The sequence below is a fragment of the Lissotriton vulgaris genome, chromosome 3_1 (assembly GCF_964263255.1).
Source record: "Lissotriton vulgaris chromosome 3_1, aLisVul1.2, whole genome shotgun sequence".
In the NCBI taxonomy this organism is placed as follows: Eukaryota; Metazoa; Chordata; class Amphibia; order Caudata; family Salamandridae; genus Lissotriton; species Lissotriton vulgaris.
In genome coordinates this window covers 90,650,173-90,671,988 of record NC_141689.1, presented here as the reverse complement: position 1 = coordinate 90,671,988, position 21,816 = coordinate 90,650,173, and the positions used below count along the sequence as shown (strand labels likewise).

At 52.3% G+C, this 21,816-nt stretch overlaps 1 protein-coding gene across 1 annotated transcript in view; it reads left to right on the top strand.

Moving 5' to 3' along the window:
* SIGLEC1 (sialic acid binding Ig like lectin 1) overlaps positions 1-21,816 on the top strand; it is a 315,685-nt gene that overhangs the window by 109,667 nt on the left and 184,202 nt on the right.

Here is a 21,816-nt window from a genome sequence, read left to right as displayed (position 1 = left end):
CCCGCCAGCTACGTTCCTCCAACCAAGCCCTTGCTACCGTACCTCGCATCAATAAAACCACCATGGGAGGTAGATCCTTCTCCTACCTGGCTGCTAAAACCTGGAACTCACTCCCCACTCACCTCCGTCTCACTCAGAATCAACTAGCATTCAGAAAGTGTTAGACGGACCGGGAGGGTCGGCCGAGAGTAAGGGGAGAGGTCTCCGGGGAGAGCCGTCTCCAGCGATCGTACAGACAAGTAACTTCCCCCCCACAGACGGACACCACACAAGGTTAAAGTTCAACGAGACTTTATAGGCAATTCTTTAAGTTACGATGAAATGATACAAGGAGGTCTGGACTCAGGGGTCCCCTCGATTCTGGTCTCTGGTTTGGGAAAAGGGGTAGCGGGACAGTCTTGTTACCAAAAGATGGATATAGCTCTCAATCCTCGAGCTCGGCGTTCTAGATGATCGGGCCGCGGCGGAGCCAGCAGGTCCCGAGATGGACGAAGGAAACGACGGTCCGCGGCGGAGCCAGCAGGTCCCGGTGAAGATGACGGTTACAAACGGTCCGCGGCCACGCCAGCAGGTCCCGACGACGATGAAGCTTTACGAAGGTTACGAAGGTTGCGGCAGCGCCAGCAGGCAGGACGATGGTGCACAAGACAGAGCTACGGCAGCGCCAGTAGTCCGTCTAGGATGAGTTCCTCTTTGCGTCTCTCGACTCCAAGATACAACTGCCTTCCTGCTCTGGAGCTGCCCCAGTTATAGGGCTGGTGTGCTTTGATGTCCGGACCCTCGCACTTGGAGGTCGGGAGGTCCGGGATGAGGGAGTCCAGACACCCAGCAGGGGGGTGGAGCCAGCGCCCGGGGAGGCGATGGGCGAGCGGCACTTGGCGGGGGAGAGCCATCGACACCTCTTTCTCCCATTGACTTGCCAAGTAGCCCGCTCACCTCCTGGGTGGATGGTGGTGCCGGGATGTCTGAGGCCGGGCCAGGCCCAGGGTTGAGGTCGATCGGGGGCCAGGCGGCCTCGTGGTGGAGTGTCCAAGATGGCGCCCCAGGATGGGCGCGTGGGCCGGCAGTGGATCGGACCCACGAGGTCGACATGCTCGAGGGCAGGGGTCCCTGAGGGGACGGAGGACGTGCAATGGTGGTGTGTGGTACTTGCGTGACCGGGCTCGGGCCTGGTTGGGCCGGGGGAGAGCGGCCCTTCATGTGGCCTGTCCAACATGCGTCCCCCCCAGCTGAAGGCGGGGAGAGTTACCCATCCTCTTGGGGACTCTCCTCGTCGAGGCGGAAGAACCGGGACAGGCCATCCGCGTTGGCGTGATCTGGCCCAGGCCGGTGTTCAACTGTGAAGTCCATACCTTGTAGGGAGATGGACCAGCGTAGTAACTTTGGGTTTTCCCCCCGCATCTGCATCAGCCACTGCAGGGGTCGGTGGTCGGTCTGCACCCGAAAGTGTGTGCCAAAAAGGTAGGGCCGGAGCTTCTTGAGGGCCCATACCACAGCGAAGGCCTCCCTCTCTATGGTGCTCCAGCGTTGTTCCCGTGGTAGGAGTCGCCGGCTGATGAAGGCTACCGGTTGATCAAGGCCTTCGGTGTTCACTTGAGACAGGACCGCCCCAATGCCATGGTCGGAGGCATCCGTCTGGACGACGAATTCCCGGCTGTAGTCGGGGGCCTGGAGCACAGGGGCGGAACACATGGCGGCTTTCAATTGTTCAAATGCAGCTTGACACTCTGGGGTCCAGTTGACTTTCTTGGGCTGATTCTTTGACGTGAGTTCTGTGAGGGGCCCCACTATAGTACCATAGTCTTTCACGAACCTTCGGTAATAGCCCGTGAGGCCCAGGAAGGCTCGTACCTCGGTCTGGGTGATGGGGGGCTGCCAGGACTGGATGGCGGCAATTTTTAGCTGCAGAGGGGCCACCAGGCCGCTTCCCACCTGGTGTCCGAGGTAGGTTACAGACCCTTGCCCAATTTGACACTTGCTGGCCTTGATCGTGAGGCCAGCTCGCTGAAGGGCTTGCAGCACTGCTCGGAGGTGGTGGAGGTGTTCGGACCAATGGTGGCTGTATACAGCTATGTCGTCTAGGTAGGCGGCGCTGAATCCTTCGAGCCCCGCCAGGACTTGATTGACGAGCCGTTGGAATGTTGCTGGGGCATTCTTCATGCCGAAGGGCATGACTGTGAAATGGTACTGGCCATCGGGGGTGGAAAAGGCAGAACGTTCTTGCGCCCGGGGTGTGAGGCCGATTTGCCAGTAGCCCGCCGTCAGGTCGAAGATACTGAGGTAGCGGGCAGCTCCCATGCGGTCGATTAGTTCATCTGCCCGGGGGATGGGATGTGCGTCTGTTCTGGTGACCGCATTCAAGCCCCGGTAGTCGACGCAGAACCGGAGCTCTGGTGTGGTGCCGGGGGCAGCTGCTTTGGGGACCAGTACTACAGGGCTGGCCCAGGGGCTGTCTGAGGGCTCGATGACCCCGAGCGTGAGCATCTTGGCTACTTCTTCCTGGATGCAGGCCCGTACCCGATCTGGCACGCGGTAGGCCCGGTGGCGGATAGGGGGGCTGTCCCCCGTGTCCACATCGTGCACACACCAGGAAGTGACACCTGGGGTGAGGGAGAACAGGCTGGCGAACTGTGACAGGAGGACTCGACACTCCTGGCGTTGTTCTCTGGTGAGGGCCTCCGAGAGTCGGACCCCATCCACGGAGCCGTCTTGCTCCCGAGTCCGTAGGAGGTCAGGGAGGGGCTCGGAGTCTTCTTCAGCCCCATTGTCTGTGGCCATCAGGAGGCTGAGTTCTGTACGCACAAAGTGGGGCTTCAGTCTGTTAGCGTGGAGGACCCGGAGGGGGTTCCGGGAAGATTCCATGTCGATGAGATAGGTGGTAGGGCCCTTGCGCTCGACTACTTTGAAGGGCCCTGTCCATTTGTCTTGCAGGGCGCATGGCTCGGTGGGGGACATCACCCATACCTGTTGGCCAGGTTCAAATTCAATGGATGAGGCATTCCGGTCATACCACTTTTTCATGTCCTCTTGACTGGCCTCTAGGTTAGCTTTTGCCAGCTCCCTGAACCGCCGGGTCTGGTTGCGGAGGGTTAGGAGGTACCGGAAGACATCTGGAGGGTTCTTTAGCGGAGGCATCTCCCAGCCTTCTTTGACTAGGCTGAGCGGCCCCCGCACTGGGTGTCCATATAGCAGTTCAAACGGGCTGAAGCCCAGGGATTTCTGGGGGACCTCCCGATAGGCGAAGAGGAGGCACGGCAGCAGCACATCCCACTGGCGACGGAGGGGCTCTTCCAACCCCCGATCATCCCTTTTAGCGTGCGGTTGAACCGCTCAACGAGTCCGTTCCCTTGAGGGTGATAGGGGGTCGTGAATCGGTAGGTAACCCCGCACTGTTGCCAGAGGGATTTCATATATTTAGAAATAAAGTTCGTGCCTCTGTCGCTGACGACTTCTCGGGGGAAGCCCACATGGGAGAAGATCCCCATCAGAGCCCGGCCGACTACCGGGGCTGTCACAGTCCGCAGGGGAACAGCCTCAGGGTAGCGGGTGGCGTGGTCCACTAGCACCAAGATGAATCGATGGCCTTGTTTTGTGCGCGGGTCCAGGGGCCCCACGATGTCTATCCCGACCCTCTCGAACGGGGTGGTGACCACGGGAAAAGGTTGCAGGGGGGCCTTTAGTTTGCGGCCGCTCTTTCCACTGGCTTGGCACGTGGGGCAAGATCGGCAATGCTGGTGTACATCGTTCCTCATTTTGGGCCAGAAGAAGTGGGTCACTAGGCGACTGTAGGTTTTATCTTGTCCCAGGTGTCCTGCCAGGGGGACATCGTGGGCCAGGTTTAGCAGAAAGTCTCTAAAACGGAGTGGCACCACTAGTACTCGGCTGGCCCCCAGCTCTGCGATTCTTTGCTCACTGTACAGCAGATCATTGTCCCAGTAGACCCAGTGAGTTCCGGAGGTATCCCCTGTGCTTTGGGCGAGCGCTTGCTGGCGGAGTCCCTCGAGGGAGGGACAGGTCTTCTGTTCTTGGCGAAATTGTTCTTGCGTGGGCCCCCCTCTTGAGGCCACTGGTCGAGGTTAGCGAGGTCGGAAGGTTGAGCTGGTTCGGGGGGGACGTCACGGTCGGTGGTTTCGGCTGGGGCGACCGGAGGCGGTGGCGCCGGCCATTCGGGTTCTTCTGGGCGGTGGTTGGCACGGGCGGCCATGGACCGGGTGGTGACGCACGCCCAGTCTGGGACGCCTAACATCCCCAGGTGTTCTCTTCGTTCTACGGCTGCCCACGGAGAGCTTTCAAGGTCATTCCCCAGGAGGCAGTCTAAGGGGGCATCGTCTCGGACCGTTACTTTCAACATGCCGGAGACCCCTCCCCATTCGAAGGGGACGCAGGCCATCCGACACAGACTTTCTGAGTTATCGGCTGAACGTACAGGGCAGAGAATGTTCGGTAGATACTGTTCTGGGGTCACCAGGTGACAGCGGACGGCTGTTACACTGGCCCCGGTGTCACGAAGGGCTTCGGCCCGGCGTCCATTGATGCTCACCCATTGGCTGTACTTCTGGGTGTTAGCGGGTAGGGGGACCCGCGGGACCATGTCTTTCCCCCCTAACCATGCTAGAGCCATGGCGGCTGGCTCCCATTCTTGATGCTCTTGTTCATATTCCTCTTGTTCCTCTGTGATCTGTTCCTCCCCTAGAGCAGCAGCGGCTACTTGGCGGGGTCTTGGGCTCTGGTACTGGGGGCAGCTTGGGTCGTTTGCATAGTGGCCGACTCGTTGGCATCGATGGCACGTAACATTGGCTCGGTAACCCGGTCGCGCCGGGGTGCTGCCCCGGTTGGCCGGGGGGGTGGTGCTGGTAGCGGGGGCGACCGGGGCGTTGTCTCTTCCGCGTCCTTGGCCCCCTCCTCCTCCTCGGGGACGGTGCTGACCATTGTTGTTCCGGTTCTGTTCGTAGGACCCATTCCGGCCCACTCTGGTGATCTCCCACCGGTCAGCTTCGGCTGCGAGCTGCCGGGGATCCGTTAACTTGCTGTCGAGGAGGTGCTGGCGGAGTTCAATGAAGCAATTGTTCGACAGATGCTCCCATACCATAAGATTAAACAGTTGTTCGTAGGTTGTGACGTTGCTTCCTTTGATCCAGCCCTCGAAGGCTCGGCTAAAGTAGTTTACATAGTCCACCCAAGTTGTACCCGGGATGCGGGTGCAGTCTCGGAACCTCTGACGGTACATCTCGGGTGTGAGGCCATAGCGGGTGAGGAGTGCAGCTTTCATATGGTCATAGGAGGTCATCTGGTGGTCCGGGAGCTGTAGCAGGGCATCGCGGCCCTCATTGAGGAATCTCCCCCATAGACCGGCTCCCCAATCGCTTCTATCGATCCGGTGTGCAGTCATAGCGATTTCATAGGCCTTAAACCATTGCTGGATGTCGTCCTCTCGGAAGTATTCTCGAACGACATCCTTGGGGATGTGTACCTTTTTCTCTGTTGCCCCTGGGATGTGGGGTTGCTCAGGCACCCCTACTCCTTTATTCTGCTTGCGTAGGTTGATCTCAGCTAGGTTCCGCTCGTGTTCGTACGCCAGTTTCTTTTCCTCGAGCTCCCTTTGTCTCTGTTTCTCCTCTCTTTCTTCTCGGAGACGCAGGTGCTCTAAGTTGATTTTTTGTTCGGCCAACTTAAGTTCAACGTCCATTTTGAGTCGGGCCATTTCCAGCTCGTGTAGTCGGGTTTTTTCTCTTTCCTGGATCTCGTCTTGCGAGAGACCCGTTCTTCGCTCTTCAGGGGCCGTGGTGGTTTTTGCTGCGGTGCTTTGATCGGGGGTTCCGGCAGCCCCGGTTTCTGCCCAAGATTCTAGGGCATGCTTAAAATCGTCTTTGGTACTTAGTCCGGTGGTAGCGATACCTAGTTCGATGCAGAATTGTTTTAGTTCACGATGGCTGTACTCATCCAATTTCTCCATCTGGAACTTCTCGGTTGATCCGCTTTCTTTAGTTGTCATTGTGATTTCGTCGTGGGGTGAGCTACTCTCTGTACGTTTATGCGGTGATTCGGAGCGCGCCGCTGGCCACCAATGTTAGACGGACCGGGAGGGTCGGCCGAGAGTAAGGGGAGAGGTCTCCGGGGAGAGCCGTCTCCAGCGATCGTACAGACAAGTAACTTCCCCCCCACAGACGGACACCACACAAGGTTAAAGTTCAACGAGACTTTATAGGCAATTCTTTAAGTTACGATGAAATGATACAAGGAGGTCTGGACTCAGGGGTCCCCTCGATTCTGGTCTCTGGTTTGGGAAAAGGGGTAGCGGGACAGTCTTGTTACCAAAAGATGGATATAGCTCTCAATCCTCGAGCTCGGCGTTCTAGATGATCGGGCCGCGGCGGAGCCAGCAGGTCCCGAGATGGACGAAGGAAACGACGGTCCGCGGCGGAGCCAGCAGGTCCCGGTGAAGATGACGGTTACAAGCGGTCCGCGGCCACGCCAGCAGGTCCCGACGACGATGAAGCTTTACGAAGGTTACGAAGGTTGCGGCAGCGCCAGCAGGCAGGACGATGGTGCACAAGACAGAGCTACGGCAGCGCCAGTAGTCCGTCTAGGATGAGTTCCTCTTTGCGTCTCTCGACTCCAAGATACAACTGCCTTCCTGCTCTGGAGCTGCCCCAGTTATAGGGCTGGTGTGCTTTGATGTCCGGACCCTCGCACTTGGAGGTCGGGAGGTCCGGGATGAGGGAGTCCAGACACCCAGCAGGGGGGTGGAGCCAGCGCCCGGGGAGGCGATGGGCGAGCGGCACTTGGCGGGGGAGAGCCATCGACACCTCTTTCTCCCATTGACTTGCCAAGTAGCCCGCTCACCTCCTGGGTGGATGGTGGTGCCGGGATGTCTGAGGCCGGGCCAGGCCCAGGGTTGAGGTCGATCGGGGGCCAGGCGGCCTCGTGGTGGAGTGTCCAAGATGGCGCCCCAGGATGGGCGCGTGGGCCGGCAGTGGATCGGACCCACGAGGTCGACATGCTCGAGGGCAGGGGTCCCTGAGGGGACGGAGGACGTGCAATGGTGGTGTGTGGTACTTGCGTGACCGGGCTCGGGCCTGGTTGGGCCGGGGGAGAGCGGCCCTTCATGTGGCCTGTCCAACAGAAAGCAACTTAAAACTTGGATATTTGCCAAGTAATCCGCCCACCCTTCCTCAAGCGCCTTGAGACCCTCTGGGTATGTAGCGCGCTATATAAATCCTTTTGACTTTGACTTTGACTTTGACTACGGCGGCCCACCCGCTGCGGGATGCCTGGCTTTCACCTTGGGGATGCCCAGTAGGGGTTATCTCACAGGGAAAAAGTCAGGACGGGTTCCCAAGGCAAGCACCTTGATGCCTTCGGGTGATACGTGCGCTATATAAGTCGCAATACATTTACATGAATAAGTGAAGTGGTGTGTGTATAAGTGTATAGGTGAGTAAATGAGAGTGTGATTGATTCTTTGCATGACTGACTAAGTGTGTGAGTGTCTGTATAGGTGTATGAGTGCAAATGATAGTGCTGTATTGGTGAGTGACTGTATGTATGAGTGACTGTATGGGTGAATGAGTGGAAGTGTGTGTAGACCTAGGAATCAGTGAGTGGGTGTGTAGTGACTGGTATTGGTGTGTCTATGGTTTCTAAAATGGTAGTCTGTATTTTAGAGTAGGTTTATCAAAGGTTATATTAGGGTGTGAGGAGGTATATTAGATTATCATATGGATGATGTCATTAGTGATGTCATTTGAGATGTCATCAGTGATGTCATTGACCATATGTGACGTCATCAGCAGTGCATTGCGGGGGTGCAAGTTATAGTTAGCTTAACTAACTATGACGGCTGAATTTCACTGGTTTTGTACGAGTGAAATGTCCAACTAACTATAAGACAGAAAGAGACAAGACAGGTAAAGAAAGAAGGAACAGAGGTACAGAAAGAGGCAAGAGTGATGCAGAAAGAGGTAAGAGAAATATAGAAAAGAGGCAAGAGAGTTCCACAAAGAGGGAAGAGGGGTGTAGAAACAGGACAAAAGGGGTGCAGAAAGAAGCAAGTGAGGTACAGAAAGAGGCAAGAGAGGTGCACAAAGAGGCAAGAGAGTTATAGAAAGAGGCAAGTGAAGTAGAGAATGAGGCAAGAGCACTGCAGAAAGAGGCAATAGAGGTACAGAAAGAAGCAAGTGAGGTGCAGAAAGAAGCAAGATAAGTACAGAAAGAAGCAACAGAAGTGCAGAAAGAGTGAAGAGGGGTGGAGAGAGAGGCAAGAGGGATGCAGAAAGAAACAAAAGAAGTGCAGAAAGAAGGAACAGAGTATAGAAAGAAGCAAAAAGGGTGCAGAAAGACATAAGAGGGGTACAGAAAGAACCAATGAGGTGCAGAAAGAGGCAACAGACATGCAGAAAGAGGGAAGAGGGGTACGGAAAGTACAACAGATTTTCAGAAAGAGGCAAGAGAAGTGCAGAAAAAGAAAGAAAAGTGCAGAGAGAAGCAACAGAAATGCAGAAAGAGACAAGAGAGGCGCAGTGGAAAGCACACCATTAGTACCAATTTAACACCCACATTTAGCAATAAGTAACAGCTGATCATTCTAGGTTTGCAAAGGGCCTTCCACCACGCTGTGACACGTGTTGGAAACATTTGAGCCATTTGAGCTAAAAACAAGGCTTTTTTTGTACAAATCTGCAGATTATGAATTATGTGGATAGTGCAGTAAATGTATAATTGTGCGAAAGTCGGTGCAGCCAAACAGTCACATAATTCTAGTGGCCCTACTCATACCTCTGACTAGGTCCACAAGTGCTTCTCAGTGATTCCTTCTTTTTTATCTCACTGAGTTCATAGTTGAGCTTCTATGGAAACGAGGAAGATAAAACCTGAGGTTCCACTCCACACAAAGACTAACATACCACATAATTACCCTCCATAACACATAATCCCACTCTGCATAGTTCCTCCACACTAAATACCACATACTTTCTATCCACATAATTTCACTGCACAACTTACCACATAATTCCACTACACACAACGTACATTCTCTCCATTCCAAAAAACATGAGTAAAAAACTTTTACATTTACAACGCCAATAGCTTTAACTCTCGAAATCTATTGAATTGCAAACACGTCTTTAACTAGTAGACACGTTTGCAGAGTGGTGGAGAAATGGTGCTGGTCCTCTAACCAGCGCTCAGGAATTCTGCTGTGTAAGACTTACAGGAGGTACCAGGAGGGCTTTTTGGTCCCCAAAGTCCCTCAGGAGTAAAGTGGACTTTATCCCCATCCCGTAGTCTGCTAGGAGACACATTTGCAGAGTGGTGGAGAAATAGGGCATGGCCTCCAAAGACGTCTTAGCAATCCCACTGTGCGGGACTTACTGGAGGTAACAGGAGGGGTAGTGGCCCCAAGGACAACCTTGGGGACAACTGCCCCTCTTATTACCTCCAGTAAGTCCCACACAGCAGGATTGCTAAGTTCTCATAGCAGGCCATGCCCCCTTTGCCCACCACTCTGCACACGCACGCCCTGGTGCGCTCTTGAATGGGGATTGAAGTCCCCTTCGCTGCTGGGGGTCCTTAAGGGCCAACTACCCTACGTCTTACCTCCAGTAAGACCCACACAGTGGGATTGCTTAGAGGTGGACACAGGCCATGCCCCCTTTCTCCTCCACTCTGCAAACGCGCCTCCTGGCACGTTCTTAGTTGGGGTATTAAGCCCCTTTCATTCCGGAGGGTCCCTGTGGGCCAACTAGCCCACCAGGTACATCCAGTAGGCCCCACACAGCTGGATTGCTGAGAGTGGCCTGAGGCCACGCCCCCTTTTTATACCACTCTGCAAACATGGCTTCTGGCACACTGCTGCTCAAGGGATGAAGTCCACTTGTATCCTGAGGTCCTCAGGACACAAGAGGACCTCATCACCCCACCAGCAGTGTGCCAAGAGGCACGTTTGCAGAGTGGTGTAAAAAGGTACATGGCCACGGACCACCTCTCTGCAACCCAGTTGTGTGGCGCTTAATGGAGGTGCCCGCTAAAATATGTATGAAAGCCATGATTGAATATGTACGGTTGCAGGCAACCCCATCCCTTGGTATGTAGATGTTTCACAACCACACTAGTACAGGCACTTGGATAAACCCACAGAAATGTTTTTCCAAATGCCATTCCTGCAAAGCTTGCAAAAACAGCAAAACTCGCAGCAGTTATAGAGATGAGCAAGGCAGGATGAGGCTTATCAACAAATATATTACCTGTACCAGTGATTTCGTTGTATACGTTCTGGAGAATCCCAGCGGCCACAAATATATTGGGAGCACCAGGCTACAACTACAACTCAGAATCCTGCAGCACTTACGTGCCATCACTAATAAGGATTTTAATTATCCCGTGGCCAGACATTTTCACAGGAAACATGACAGCAATAGCGGTCAAATTAAGTTTCTTTCGTATAGATAGAGTCATGATACATCCCCACGGAGAAAAATCTACGTATCGTGGAATCAAGATACACCATTTTTGTTTTTAATTTTTCAAAACCTTTATTGAGAAATGCAAAACAAACTAATTACAGTTTGCATCAGGTCAGATCGACATACACAGTAAGTTCCAAGTTAAGCATCATAGTTGAAAAAGACATTCCCATCTGCAAAAAACAAATTTGGTGCAATCATATTTATGACAGCAAAAGTACCCATAATGTCCCTCCCACCAAAAGGGGTGAGGGCAGGTCTGTGGCAATAGTAGTCTGTGCAGCAGACTGGGGAGGTAGAGGAATTAGAGGGAAGCAATTACTGACTAGCACCGGTGGCCGACGCGGGCGGGGTGTCGGCGGGGAGCGCGGGAGAGGCAGCTTGGCTTGTGGGAGCCTGGGAGTGGAGATATGTCACTAAGGGTCCCCATATGTCAATAGTACGGGACCTCGCAGGTAGTAAGTCCCAAAATTCTGACAGCAAGGTTTGGCACCTCGAGGCGTCTTCCAACCAGTGACCGACCGTGGGTGCTGGTTTGCGACCCCAGCACATAGCTACACTACGCAAGGCAAGGACCAGCAGCATCGCAATCAGGCGGCGAGAGGCGTCTGGACAGAATTTTACAAAGCCGAGCAAACACAGGGAGGGATCAGGCTGCACCGTTGCGGAAGTTATTTTTGAGATGGCGACACATACCGCCTGCCAAAATTCTGACACCTGGGGGATTAACCATTCTAGATGAGCAAAGTCCGCAGGAGGGGTAGCACAGCGCATGCAACTGTCACTGGATATGAGTCCAAGTTGGTGGAGCTGGATAGGAGTGCAGTATAGCCTGTGTAAATACTCGAAGTGTATAAGACGAAGTCGGTAGTTGGGTAACAGTTTCTTCGTCTGATTGCAACAATAGAGTCATTCGTCCTGTGCGATGTCCATGCCCAGGTCCGCACCCCACGCCACACGATCTGTGGTGATGGAAGTGGATGCCAACGTAATGGCATATAGTTTAGTGACTATTTTGTTTGGGGTCGGGGATGTGTATATAAAATCAAGAGCCAGCATCGTAGGCGGTGATTAGGGGAACGTGGGGTGCAGCTCCCGGCAGACCGTGTGCAACTCATAAAACAAGAGTGTGCCCAGCGGGCCAGAAGAGTCGGGAAGAGAATAAAATAAAATATATTCCCTGGATATAAGTCTGCCACTGTCAGCAGTCCCAGGCGAGATGCATGTTTGGACATGCCGGATGTCTGGAGAGGGGGCAAAGCAGGATGATGCACAATCGGCATGGCGTTAGCCGAGAGCATCGAGAGATTGCCCAGCGCAATGTCTCGACCGTATCAACCTCCACGCGCCGGTGCCTCACTGGAGCAAATAGTGCAGTGGCCAACGGCCAGGGGATGCAATACCAGTTTTCACAGCCACATGTGGCTGATATGGAAAGGGATGGAGCCAAAAATGCAGAAAGTTGGCTTGAGCGCATAAGGTGTAAAGTTTGAAGTCAGGAGCGCCCATACCTCTGACCGACATAGGAAGAGTGAGGACATCATACGCGACTCTTGGTTGTTTAACGCCCAAACGAGTGAGATGATTAATGACCGCAGTTTGCGGAAAAAATTATCAGAGAGGAGGATAGGAGTGTTCAAGAACAAGTAAAGGAATTTTGGCAGAACCACCATCTTAGCAATGGCAATCCGGCCGGCAAGAGATAACTGAAGCCGACTCCAGTTCGGAACCTTGGATTCCAGCCAATCCACCGCATGCCCGAAGTTGGATCTCCAGAGTTCGTCTAAGTCCCTGCTCAGCCAGGTGCCCAGGTAGCGAGTTGGACCAGAGGCCATACAAAAGGAAAATGCGGCGCGAATGGCCTTGTGGCATCAGTGAGCGGGAACAGCACAGACTTGCCCCAGTTCACCTGTATGCCAGACAGTCTGCCAAATCGTATGATCTCACGCACGAGAGGGCTGAGATTGTCTTGGGGATGGCATACATATACGGTTAAATCGTCCGCGTACATGGAGACGGGGCGAGAGTGGGCCGAGAAGCTAATTCCCCTCTGAATAAGGTGCTGCCGAATTCTGGCCGCGAGAGGTTCCATTGCAATGGCAGAGAGCATAGGTGATAGTGGGCACCCTTGCCGAGTAACACGTTCAATACAGATGGGATCGGAAATCTGCCCGTTAATTCGGAGGCGAGCCGAAGGGCTAGTATAAAGAAGCAATATCTTATGAATAAATATATTGCTGAAGCCCATACGCGGTAGGAGAAAGAAAAAGAAGGGCCATTCAAGCGTGTCGAATGCCTTAATGGCGTCCAACAGAGCAGCCACAGCGGGGAGGCTGGGGTTAATCTGGTGTAAAACCGAGAATATGGTTCAGAGGTTGTGCGAGGTGGCTCTGCCAGGGATAAAACCAGATTGATCCGGAAGGGCAATGAGGGGCATGAGTAATAGAAGGCGAGAGGAGATCAATTCAGCAACATTTTTCTTGTCAGTGTTAATGAGAGAGAGGGGGCGATAGGAGTCGCGGCGGTCTGCTGGTTTATCGGGCTTAAGTAGCAGCGTAATCATTGTCTCACGGAGGGACTGAGGGAGAAGGCCGTTATCGAAGGATTTGTTGTACATAGCCGCCAGATGTGGTTCTAAAATGGAACCATATGTTTTGAAAAAAGAGGCTGGAAGACCGTCCAGACCGGGGGCCTTGTCACCGGGCAAGCTACTAATGGCAGCGAATATCTCCTCCCTAGTGAATGCCTCATCTAGAAATTTTCGATGATAATCCTCAAGCCAGATCAACGAGATGGTCTCAAAATATTGTTCAAAGTCCTCACGAGAGAGGGGGCACCCAGCGGTATAGAGCTGGAAATAAAATTCCATGAAGCGGGACTTAATTTCATCCGGGGAAGTGGTTCTAGCAGAGCCCCCATCGCTAAGAGCCGGGATATACGACGCAGCACGGGGAGGGCGTAGGAGGCTTGCTAAAGTCTTTCCAGGCCGTCTCCCTCTCCGAAGCGACGAGCCCGACCCTCTCTGCCCAGAAAGGCAAGCTCTCTATCAGCTTCTTCAGAGAATTCTGTGTGTTTCTGTCTTAAAAGTGTGAGGGTCTCGGGCCCTTGGCGTGTAGCTTGGGCAGCATTCAGAGTTTTAATTTCAGTCTCTAACTTCGCAAGAGTAGTACGGATGGAGCGAAGGACGCCGGCCTGCCTGGAAATGCACTCGCCCCGTATGACAGTTTTGAAGCCTTCCCAGGGAACAGAAACTGATTCTACGGAGCCCACATTTAGTTCAAAATAATTGGTGATGGCTGTTTGGATCTCATTGCAGAAAACAGTGTCGCGGAGCACGTTAGGGGGGAGTCGCCATGTGAATGCTCGCTGTGGGGAGTGGGGAAGACGAAGACTGATTTGAACCAGTGCATGATCCGAAAACATGCGCGCCATATGAGTCGCATCGATAAGCCAGGAGAGGACGTCTGAGGAAGTGAGCCAAAAATCAATGCGCGACCAGCATCCCCTAGCTCCCGTGACACAAGTGTCCTCGCGAGCATCAGGCCACATATGGCGCCAGGCGTAGACGTTCTTTTCCTACCCACTCGACAAATTTAAGAATTAGGAAAGGCGCCATCAGGACTTACAGAGTTTAATATTCATGTATTATTGATTTTCCTGTCGGCCTGTTTATGTATTTGTACTACAATCTTATTGCCTCTTACCTTATTGATAAATTCAATATTTTCATATACACCTGGTTTTTGTTTGTGTTTTGTGTATGTGTTTTATGTTGAACATTAATGTGTATCATTCAGTAGAACATATCACTATTGAGTTATTCCATTATAGGACCATTGATTTATCCTTCCCAGTTTTCTTTAATTAATCCAAAAAGATATATTCTTTAAATAATCTCCCTTGGAGGCACCTCCTACCTTTCCATTCAAGTGAGAGCAGAGGTGAACGTTTAATTGCATTCGCGCAGGGTAATTCACAAGTCAAAAGAGTGTTTCAAGGAAAGGTTTGTGGTATCACGCCAGAATGTTGCAACCTTTATATCTCTGAGGGTAGAGGGAAAAGGATGGATGTTTTTCAGTCACGATAATGACTCATAAATAAATAATAAATAATTCACATTTGGAAAGTGAACCTATCACCCCTTGGGGTACCCTAAGGCTGGGTGGCCTTCAGGAAGGTTTAGTGAGCTACTGCCCAGAGTCACATGATGCTGAGCTAAACTGCCTCCAATGCCGGGAATCGAACCGTCAGCCCCACCCTTCAGAGTGAGTTGCTCTGGCCGCTGCGCCACACCTCTCATGAAGGAGCATGCTTGTTTAAACCACCTCTCAGTGTATTGAACAGTTGTATCCATACCTCATACCCCAAATGTAAAGCTTATAGCCTTACAATACCAGTGAGTAATAACAACTAAAAGCACATCATTAAATAACAATTCCTGAGTATTCATTGCATCGTGCCAGACCCGCACAATCCATAAATAAGCTCTGCGGAAACAAGAACAGGTGACGACACTCCATATTATGTACTTTTATTCCACTAAATACAGAGGAGAGACAGTATTTTGGCAAGCTGGAGCTTTATTCATGTTGGTCGCCATTTTCACATCATTCCTCATATTAACGAGTCACATGACTTCCTAGAATGTTATCGTTTTATGAATCACATTGCTTGAATTGCTTTTATATGTATGTACTTTTATGGCAGTTTTTACACTCCAAATAAAGTTCTTGAATTAAATTGACTTCCTAGTATGTAAAATATACAATGTAAACAGACTTAGGGAAGTGTTTTGAGAGATAATGCAAGATATACTCATCTGCACAGAATTCAATATAAATAAAATATTTGTTAACCATACTGTCGGGTCACAGAAACACGCGTGCGTGTGGCAAGTAGCGCAGCGGTAACACAATGACCCAGACACCAGTTCACTGCTCCGCGTGGTCCGGACTAACCCCGGGGCCACGCTTCCTTTATTTATATAGTACGCGGTGTCACGTACCACACCGCGTATGCGCACGCCTACGTGCGCGGTCAACTAGACTGCTAACTTGCAGTCTCACGACATTACATTCCTTTCAACCTTTAATTGAACAAAACATAACAGTTACTTTAAAGTCACTACGTGTCATACTAATAATAAAGAATAACGAGGGCCAACCGGCCGGTTACCAGTCTGGTGGCTCGGGAGTCTGTACTCAGCCACAGCAAAGTCCGCCAGTTGTGAGGACGGGGCTGGGTTTCTTCTTAGTCCATAGCCCGCTGCTTCCCCACGGAATAGTACCCTCCTTGGTGTCTCCTGATGTGGTGTTCCGGCAGGCCGTGTTCCTGTGGGGGGTTGGGGGCTGGTAATGCTCGGCGCCTCAGCGGCAAGGGGACTTGCTGCTGGGCTTTCACCCTGGGTGTCACCTTCACTTCTGAGTGGACTGTGGCTTCCTTCTGGCCGGTTGGGCGAGTCTTGGCCGTGCTCTTGGCAGTGGTGATCATCTGGTGAAGTGGAGGCTTTCTTGAAGAATGAGACGTTGCGCGTGACTGTCTCTCCTCCTCTCTGAGCTGTCACCATGGTGCCAGTGCGGCGCGTGACTCTCCAGGGCCTCGGTTCAAATGGGAGCCTGAACCTGCTCCCAGGTAATCTGTCTTTCACGTAGACTTGGTCTCTTTCATTGATGGACGGTTCCTTGGCCCTCCGTCGGAAGCTGGCGTAGCCATTTGATCTCCTCCGGTTGAACAGTGTTCTTCGGGGGTTTGCACTGTTTGGAGTCCAGGTATGATGGTTGGGGATCGTGTCTCTGACTATCCTCCCCATTACTGATGGGCCGGGGGCGGCTTCCGTAGTGCGATGTGGCGTGAGCCGGTACTCCCTTAGGAACGTGTAGATTGCCTTCTCCAACAGAGCTTCTTGGGCATGGGCAATCCGGATTAATTTGTTTAGAGTGCGCATAAACCTTTCAACCTCTCCGTTGGCTTGAGGCCATCGGGGGTCACTTTTCGGTGTTGTATTCCCCACTCCTTGAGTTAGTCTGCAAACTCTTGTCCCTGGAAGGGAGGTCCGTTGTACGAAAATGCGTGTGTGGTGATTGCTTTCTCAAATTTTGCTATGACTTCTTTGGCTGCGAGAGTTGTCACGATTTCCACTTCTGGATATTTAGTGAAGTCATCAATTATGACGAGCATGTGTCTTCCATCCGGGAGGTGCCCGAAGTCTGCGCTAACGTGTTCCCAAGGTCTCCGCGGGTTGTCCTCGGTGATGACTGGGGGTGGGCATTCAGGTTGTCTTGCCGCCTGGCACCATTGGCATTCTTTGACAGTTCGTTCTATTCTGGTGTCCATGTCTGGAAACCATACCTTCGCGCGAAGCCTGCTTTTAGTTTTCACCATCCCTTGGTGCCCGCGGTGAGCGAGCTCGATTGCTTGTTGGGTTAGGCTCATTGGCATCACGATCCGTGGTTCTCGCAATAGGCACCCTTGGCTGTCAACAGACAGTTCTTCCCTTACCCTCAGCAGCGTCTCTAGGATGTTCCTCGCCTGTGGTCTCCTCTTGCTTAACGACGCTTGAAGGGTTCTCCAGTCGTTGGCCTGTAGGGCGTTCACCACTAGTTGGAGAATTTTGTCATTGCGGGTTGCTTCAATGATCATGTCCATGCTCATGGGTAAAGGTCTTGACCTTTCTATTACCACCTTTACGTATTCCTCTGTCTCCTCTGCATCTTCCTCTTCTCTGCTCGTTGCTGCTCGAGGATGCCTGGAGAGGTGGTCTGCGGGGTTTGTCGCCCCCGGTTTGAATTCCAGTTGGTAATCGTATTCCTGTAGTTGCAGGATCCACTTCTCTATTCTGGGTGGTGGTTTGGAGACCGATCCTCGGAATAGGGGGATTAGAGGCTTGTGAACCGTGGAGACAGTAAACGGGTGTCCATATACATATACATGGAAGTGCCTGCAGGCCCAATGGATTGCAATTGCCTCCCTCTCAATCGGGGAGTACCGTTGCTCCGTTTCGGTTAGTGATCGGCTGGCGTAGGCAATGGGTGCCCAGTCTTCTTCTCCCTGGCGCTGTGTCAGTATGGCTCCCAGGCCTTAAAGGCTGGCATCTACGGCTATGTTGGTCTGTTTTGCTGGGTCGAAGTACGACAGGGTCTTCTCCGCTGACAATGCAGCCTTGGTGTTGTGGAACGCCTCGTTTTGTTCATCGCCCCACTGCCAGGGGGTGGTCGACTTGGTGAGTTCCCTAAGGGGCCTGGTGAGGTTGGACAGATCTGGGATGAATCTCCCGCAGAAGATTACCATGCCTAGGAAACTTCGTACCTCCGATATGTTTGTCGGTGCTGGGGCAGCTTGCACATCCTTGACTTTGTCCGGGTCAGGGGGGATCCCTTGGTCTGAGAATGTGTATCCGAAGAAGCTGATCTTATTCTGGAGGAATTGGCACTTCTCACGGTGCAGCGTTAGGCCCGAATCTTTAATCCTCTGCAATACGCCCCTCAATCTTTGGTGGTGTTCCTCAACGGTGTTTGCGTATATGAGCAGGTCGTCGCTGACTTTCAGCACCCCTGGGAGTCCGCTCAACACCTCCCTGATGGTGTTCTGGAAGACTTCAGCTGCGCTGGAGATGCCGAAGTTGAGTCGTCGGTATCGTCTGAGACCCACATTGTTATTGTTATTGTTATTGTTAGGTGTATTTGTAAAGCGCAACATTCATCCTACAAGGATATCACGGCGCTGCAAAAAAAATGAACAGTAAAACCTAGGCAGTAACCTGGAAACATATTGAATTATTCTGAAGTAGGGAATAGTGCGGTTTTTAGTTTTTTCTTGAAAGTGGGGTAGGAGTCCGTCAGTCTGAGGTTGATGGGCAGTTCATTCCAACATTTCGCAGCAATGTGTGAAAAAGCACTTCCGCCCATTCTGGATGGATTGGTGTCACTACAACGCATGCTTTTACATCGCATGCCTTTACAACGCAGTTTTTACCACGCAGTCCATTACAACGCATAATGCTTTTAGGCGCTGGATAGTGAATTATTTAATTTACTATTCCAACTCCAGTCCCCGTGGATAGCAGGGAAGGTGTTGGATAGTAAATTAAATATATTCCCTATCCTAGAGCGCCCCCCAGTGCAATGCGTTGTAATGGTTTGCGTTGTAATGGTTGCGATGTAATGGTAGTGCGTTGTAAAAAATGCGTTGTAAGTGATGTTCCCCATTCTGGATAGCTTGATCCGAGTGGTGGCTGCTTTGGCTGAGGCTTGTGAACGTAAGTTCCGCGCTGGGGCATAGACCTTAATTCTATTTCGTAGAATGTAAGGGCCAGTATTGTGAATTGTTTTATGGGCAATACATAGCATTTTGAACGTGGCTCTTTGTCTCATGGGCAGCCAGTGTAAGGCTCTCAGACAACTTGTGGCTGAATCGTACTTTTTCTTATTGTAGACAGCTTTTGCTGCGGCATTCTGGACCAGTTGTAGTTTTCTAAATAAGTAGTCCGACATTCCTACAAATAGTGAGTTGCCATAATCCAGCCTGCTAACTAGTAACGACTGGACTAGGATCTGTCTGCATTCAAGAGGGATCCAGGAGAAGACCCTTTTCAATCTTTTTAATATGGCAAATCCTTTGCCGCATATTGAGGAGACATGGCATTTCATTGATAGAGTGGTGTCCATCTGAATTCCTAAATTTCTAGCAGACGATGTGGGGTTAGGTGGAGAACCTAAGGAAGTTGGCCACCAGGTGTTATCCCAGAGCTGTTTGGCCCCACCAAAGAGTAGAACTTCTGACTTGTCAGCGTTCAGTTTTAAGTAATGGCAGTGCATCCAATTGGATAACTCTGACAGGCAGTTTTGCAGTCTACTTTTGGCGTCGTTTTCTCCATTTAGGGTAACCATCAGCTGAGTATCGTCAGCGTAGGAGCAGATATTAATGCCCCATTTCTTGCCAATCGACGCCAATGAGGAGACATATACATTGAACAATGATAGGCTCAATGTGGCTCCTTGGGGAACTCCATATTTAATCTTACGAGGGGTAGAGGTAAAGTTGCCTAAACAAATAGACTGGGATCTGTTTGATAGAAAGGACTCCAGCCAGTTTAGGGCTTTACCTTGTATTCCACATGGGTGGAGAAAGTGGTTATATACCGGGAGTCTGGGTGCAGAGGCAGCTGATGATAGCCTGATCTGAGATCCATTTTGGAAAACCACTTTGCTCCGTTCAATTCTCCCAGGATGTCATCAATGGTGGGTGTTAAGTGTCGTTCCCTCTTGACCGCCGCGTTGGGTAGGCGCATGTCAACACAGATGCGGAACTGTCCCGGCTGATGGGTTTTCGCCCCACCACGATTGGCGATACCCACGGAGTGGGCCCACTGACCTTCTCGATGATGCCCTGCTTCTCGAGAGCCTCTAGTTCTTCTTCCACTTTCTTCCTGAGGTGGAATGCTATTCTCCGGTGTCTGAGGGCAACCGGTTGGATGGACGGGTCTATGTGGAGAGACACCTCTTTCCCTTTTAGACAACCAATGCCTCGGAATGTGTCCTCAAATTCTTTGAGGATCGTGTCTAACTCCTCCTCCAATACTGCCATCGCGAAGGAAATTAGTTGGAGTTCTTCCTCCGCCTGTCCACTGAGGAGCATGCCGCTACCTTCTTTGGTTACGTAAACGGTCGTCGGGACCCTCCGGTCTTGGTGTTGTAGTTCCGTTTCGAAGCATCCAATTAGCGGGATTGGGGTCTTTTGTCCGTAGGCGAAGACGCAAATCTTTGCTGTCTTTAAAGTTGGCTTATCTCGTAGTTGGTTGTATACGTTTGCCGCCATGAGTTCAATCCAGGCTCCCGTATCGATGGTGGCCCTCACCTCTTGTTGGTGTAATCTTATGCGGCACTTTGGGAGACGCCTCTTCTTCCTCGGTGGCTGGTTGATGGCAAATACGTAGTGGACCGGATAGTCGCTGGAGTCATCGTCCATGTCTTCACTGTCCGGGCTTTCTCTGATGGCATGAGCTGCCTCAGGCTTTTGCTTGGAGGACCTGCAGACTGTTGCGAAGTGGTTCATCCGTCCACATGCGCCGCATTTCCTCCCGCGCGCCGGGCAGTCTTGAGCTCGGTGGGGCATGCCTCCGCACTATTCGCATTCTTTCCGACGTTCTTGCGGTTTCTTCCCTCCAAATTGTCGTGATTTAGGCCGGACAACGTTGACTTGTTCAGCCATGTTGATTTGCTCCGCTTTGACTGGTCTATGGAGTGCCGCCTCCATGTGTGATGCTCTCGCTGTGACAGCTCTTTGGAGCAGCCCAGTTTTAGGATGTCCGCTAGTGGTTTTCCATCCTTTTGAAGGATTTTCACTCGCAGGTTGGAAGAGTAGCACCCTTGTATGATCTGGCCACGTATCTCCTCTTGCTCGTCACGGAAGCCACAGGTGCTGGCGAGTTCTTTTAACCTACCATGGTATGCATCTAGCGACTCTTCCGCTTTCTGTCGTGCTTGCCTGAATATGAAACGCTCATAATCTTTACTGGCCGTGGGTTCAAAATGTGAGTTGAGCCCATTGAGGAGTGTGACGTAGGTGTGTGGCGTAGCTTCTACTAGGGTCTTGTAGATTCTGTGGATATCCTTTCCACCCAGATGAAGAAGAAGCATTCTCCGCCGTTCCCTCGCAGTTCCAGCACCTTAGAAATAGAATTGTAGCCGCTCTGTCCAGTCCTTCCAGCGTGGCGCCAGGAAAGCAGGCGCGCCGTCAACTACAAACGGTTCTATGGGTGGAATGGCCGCCATTTTGGCACGTGGGGTCCCTCAGTGCACTGGTGGTGAGACACAGGTGGTGTGGCCGCTAAGAATGACACCCACCTGAGGTGTTTCGCCAATGGGCCGCTAGGCAGTGCTCGCGCTGTCAGGCCGGCGATGCGTGGGGCCACCCGCGGCGTTGGGGTATTCTCATGTGCAGGTGGAGTGGGAGCGTACTTCCACAGGTAGACGCAGGCTGCTAGCGCCCCTTACCCCTGTGCTGCCGGTCACCGGCGATGGTTCTGCCTCCAGGGCGCACACTTCGAATGACATCCCCCGTGTCATGGGCGCTTACACGGGATCAACAGCACCGCGGGCCGTCATCCGCTGATTCCCGTGACTGGGGCAGGAAGTCCTGACTGGGCCTTCCACGATCGGGGCTCCAGACGCTGGTCGATCATCGGCACACATGCGGGATAGACAGGAGCGGCCGGCGGGGCACAGCATGGGTTCATTTACGACCTCGTCGCCATTGTCGGGTCACAGAATCACGCGTGCGCGTGGCAAGTAGCGCAGCGGTAACACCATGACCCGGACACCAGTTCACTGCTCCGCGTGGTCCGGACTAACCCCGG